The sequence below is a fragment of the Pelmatolapia mariae genome, linkage group LG20 (assembly GCF_036321145.2).
Source record: "Pelmatolapia mariae isolate MD_Pm_ZW linkage group LG20, Pm_UMD_F_2, whole genome shotgun sequence".
In the NCBI taxonomy this organism is placed as follows: Eukaryota; Metazoa; Chordata; class Actinopteri; order Cichliformes; family Cichlidae; genus Pelmatolapia; species Pelmatolapia mariae.
Genome location: NC_086244.1, coordinates 13,225,666 through 13,230,482, shown reverse-complemented (window position 1 = coordinate 13,230,482; position 4,817 = coordinate 13,225,666). Strand labels below are relative to the sequence as shown.

At 39.0% G+C, this 4,817-nt stretch overlaps 1 long non-coding RNA gene across 1 annotated transcript; it reads right to left on the bottom strand.

Moving 5' to 3' along the window:
• Window positions 1–3,649: 3,649 nt before the first annotated feature.
• On the bottom strand, window positions 3,650–4,377 carry LOC135932279 (uncharacterized). The gene is made up of 3 exons (XR_010573391.1): window positions 4,229–4,377; window positions 4,080–4,112; window positions 3,650–3,776 (listed from the first exon to the last, which is right to left on the bottom strand). It is a non-coding gene; the product is annotated as an uncharacterized LOC135932279 (long non-coding RNA).
• Between the last annotated feature and the right edge of the window lie 440 nt (window positions 4,378–4,817).

Genomic DNA, 4,817 nt, shown 5'->3' with positions numbered 1-4,817 from the left:
TCTAGAAAAGGCTATGGCCAAAACTTTTTACATGTGGAATCCAAACAACAGGCAGCATTACTCTACAGCTAAAGGCCAGATCCCATTCATTGCAAGTGAAACTGCAGTAAGAAATAATGCTGCTGTTCCATTTTATACTTGTATTTGTACACAGGTCACAGCACAAAAGCCTAAAACTATGTTAAACCCTTTTGAATGATCAGTAAGGTAAATGTTTCACTCCCATCATTCCTCACAGGCTATAACAGATGTCCGCCCTTCTCTGAGCACAGGTTTCTTACACAGGTCTCTCCCCACAGTTGCAAACTGCCTGCTCAAAAGGGATGGTTTGATTGTTGAATTGAGGTGACTGCTGTTGTGATTTGGCAATATAAATTGAAATAAATTATGTCTGTAAAAGTGCTGTACAGGACAATAAATTACATTCTATCACTCTCCATTTTGAACTAAGTAGGGATATGTCTATTTTTGCATGTACATTTGCAGACATAACAGTTAGCAGTAGAAGAGAAGCAAGAAGTTGTGGGCCTCATAATAACATAGAGTGACCCCAAAGTCCAGGCATTAATCATTATACGCTGCCATGACAGTAAAATCAAAGACTTTGCCCCTATAGCACTCCTATTTGCCTTGGTGGTCTCAATAGATCCCAGATGCTCCAGTGTACTAACTGACTTCATAAGACAAAAGGAGAGGGAGGGAGCGTGAAAGTGAAAGAGGTGTCATGAAGCAGTTTCTACAACCTAGGGACATTATTCATCTTTGTCTTTTTACCATTTGCTATGCCATCAATAAATGATGATGTCTGATGCCTGACCATGCACGTACACACACACACACACACACACACACACACACATCTGTGTGTTAACTACAGTTAAAATTGAAATAGGCCTGATTACCATAAAAGGGTAAATTATATCATTATAAAGCTAATGTATGTCTTTTATTTACTTTACCAAAGACAGTGTTTTCATTTTAATTTCCATACATCCACAGTTGACTCAGGTTGTTTTATATTGTAAGGTAAGCCATACAATAGTACAAAAAAACAAGAGAAAACTCAACAATCATATGACCCCCTATGAGCAAATACTTTGATTTTTTTTCTGGTTAAAAGGGAATTTTTTCTGCTCACTATCGCCAGACTCTAGAGGAGCCTCTCATTCTACTTTTAAATACTGTAGGAACCACAAGTAACCCCACAGTCTGAGAGCAATGTAAAAAAAATTGGTCCTAGCATGGAACCCTGTGGAACTCCATAATTAGCCTGTGTGTAAAGAAGACTCTTCATTTATATGAACAAATTAGAGTCTATCAGATACGTATGGTTCAAACCATTTAATACATACTGCATGTGCTAATCGATGTAATAAAATATCATGGTCAACAGTATCAATCCCTGCACTCAAGTCTAGCAGGGTTAGGGGCACAGAGGTAAATCCAATGTGAAAGGTCATAAGAAGATTGTTTATAACTTTCATTAAGGCTGTTTCTTACTTTGATGTGCTCTGAAACCTGACTGAAACTTTTCAATTAAGCCATTCCTCTGCAGATTTTTTAACTTAATTTTTAAATTTAACCTTTATTTAACTAGGAAGATCCCATTGAGATTAAAAACCTCTTTTTTCAAGGGAAACCTGGCCAAGACAGGCAGCAGCAAGTGTCTCACAGTTACAGAAATTACTCAAGTAAACACAGGCACCAACAACACACATGCAAAAATAAATGAAAATAAAAAAATTAAAACAAATCTACGGAGCCCCGCAGGGGACATGGGAGAAAAAAAAATTAAGACGGACTTTTGCGAGATCTCGCAAAAGTAACTCGGGATCTCGCAAAAGTTTTAGCCGCATTCGGAGGCCGCTAGCTCGAGGCCGACCGGGAGGTCGAGGCACGATGTGCCGGGAGAGCGGTATTCCTCCCGGCTGTAGTAGGTCTCGACCTCCCGTTAGCATCGAGATGGTGGGTGTCAGATCTCCGAAAAACGTCGGAGCACTTTTGCAAATATGTGATGTCTTCTAAACCGTGCAGATATTTGACATTTACACAGCTACATTCACGCCTCAAAATATCTTAAAAGTTTATTTTGTGCGAGATCTCGCAAAAGTTTTGCGAGATCCCGAGTTACTTTGGCGAGATCTCGCAAAAGTCCGTCTTAATTTATTTTTCTCTCATGTCCCCTGCGGGGCTCCATACAAATCAATAAAATTCAAATAAAAAAAAAAATCAGTTAAAATGACAATCAATCTATTTGAAACAGTTGCATGTTATGGACTTGGCCTCAAGGATTCTTAGTTTAGATTTAAAAGCACTTAATGAAATGGATTTAGTCATTTTCCAGTCGTTCTGGAGTTTGTTTCAAGTCAAGGGTGCTAAATGGACAAAAGCTCTTTTACCAAATTTAGTTTAGGCAAATGGAACAGAAAGCAACAAGTAACCATGCAGATGAAGAGGATACCAACCAGCATGTTTCATTGCAAGCAGGGAACATATATAAGAAGGTAGCAACCCAAGTATTGACTAGGGATGGGTACCGGTATCCAGTTCTGACAAAAATGGTAGTAACCAGACCGAAAAGCAGCGCATATTTCGGTGCTTTCCCAGATAGCAAGGAAACATTGAAACAATGTTGAGTCAATATCAGGCGACGTCATTGAAGCAACGTTGAAGTGTGACGTTGACCCAACATCACTCTTGCACCCATTTTTAACGTTGAAACAACGTCAGGTTTTGATGTTGAATCAATGTTGAAACCTGACATTGATTCGACGTTATATTTTCTAACACTGTTGACATTGAAACAATGTCAGATTCTGATATTGAAACACTGTTGAGATATGGTATTGATTTTCCACCTCTTTCGCACAGTTGCTTTTTATTGAAAAAAACAAAAAAACAAAAAAGGTCAATAGACATGTATCATTTGCAAAATACTTTATTAAAAGACAAAGTTTCCTATTTACATTTCTATGTTTCACGTCACTTTTTATTATTTACTCCGGGATGGGGATGGATGATGGGCGTCCTGCGCACCACCCGTACGATCTGGAGCATATCTGAGCCATTTCTGGACTGCTTGAGCAAAGACGAACTCAGACATAGAGTTCGCCCCTACCTGCTGCGCCAGGCCATCTAGGACAAAAAATAGACACACACACAAAAAAAGGGAATTAGAGCACATGAATAAGCTCTTGTTAATTGTCTTCAGCAGGGAGAAAGTATGTCAACTCCTAGGCTGATAAACATGAAAGTCACCAGGCGGAAATCAGCAAACTGCCGCATTTGATTCCCAAAGAGCTATAAGCTGAAAATGCGATATGTCTTAGCATGGTGTGCCGTGTATCCTTTAAAAAAAAAAAGAAAACATGGGTCCTCGGGCTGTACAAAGTGTACAACCCGAGGACAAAACAAGCCGAAGACCAAAGACTCCATCTCCAGATTAACCGGACATGAAAGTCTTGTTATTAAGAAAGACAAGGTAATATAGCAAAAAACAGACATAGGAAATGTGAAACGCACCCAGCACATCAATTGATCCCTTTATTGTTCACTTTAGGCTCATAAAACTACAATAAATGTTAAAACTTACCAAATATGCATCTGCACAGCGCTGTCTCTTTAAATGCCCTTTTTTGCTTTGTCTGGTCCTTGTTTTTTTTTCCCTGCCCAGTTGAGTACAGACGCCAGCTCCTTTGTAATGGCATAAACCATTACACGGCGGACTCGCACCTCCAGTGTGGTCCAGCAGCACCAATCAACGCAAAGCGTCTCACCTATAGACACATTTTATGAGATGGAATTAGCGAGTCTCATGTCTTAAATGTGTATGCAAGTGCCTGTGTGTTTACTTCATGTAATTGATGATAGAAACATGTCATTAGTTTTCCCTAAAGCCTGATTTTCAAGTCATACAAAGAATAAACCAAAGTATTGGCAGTGCAATGTATTTCTATTCCCTTTTGTTGGATATTCATTTGTTAGTTCTTGTAACTGCTAAAAGTGTTTACTAGTTTTTGCCTGTCACATATATTTGTTATACCATGTAAACTGTGAAATTCCAAGATTTTCAAACTTGCCTTGTAATAGTGGCCTCACAGAGTCTCTGGAATCTACAGAAAAAAAAAATCACAACAAGATGACATTCAGGAGTATAAATTAGGGGGTTTTTTTAGATAAGAGTACATTGACATTGTGATGCAGCTTTAAAGCTTTTTTAAAAGCATACCATCTATAGGGAAGACATCAGACTCTGCATGCTGGGGAGATCGCAAAGCTGTGTCGGTTTGTGCCGGAGTGGCGAAAGGTGCCGGAAGCTGGGTGGGGCATTATGATGGTTGCTATCAGTGGGCTGGGGGGCAGACTGCGGAGTGATGAGGGCTGTTTAGAAAAAGATAATTTTTTAAGTATTTAAGAATACAGACAACTTGTCAAAAAAGTTTCCTCGTGTCAGACACAGATATGTACACAGACACTAGACAGTATTTTATTACCTGGTATTTTCACTCGAGGGGCCTGGGGAAACCGTTTTTTTGTAGGCTGCTCATCCTCTGAGTCCGTATATGTGTACAGGGGATTTGGTCTAAAGAAAAGAAATTAAAAACGGTCTTAAGTAATTTTAAATATGCTTTTGGCATATTGTTTCCTAAAGTTAGTTTGATTTCTAACAACACACACAGGAAACAGAGACGTGCAAGAAGGTACAGTATACAATGAATTTTTGAAGTGCACAAGTGTACACGGCTTTGCATTTTTAAAAAGTTTACAAACTTCCACTTTTTGGACTATATTATGTGGCGATATTGCAGTATGCAAGC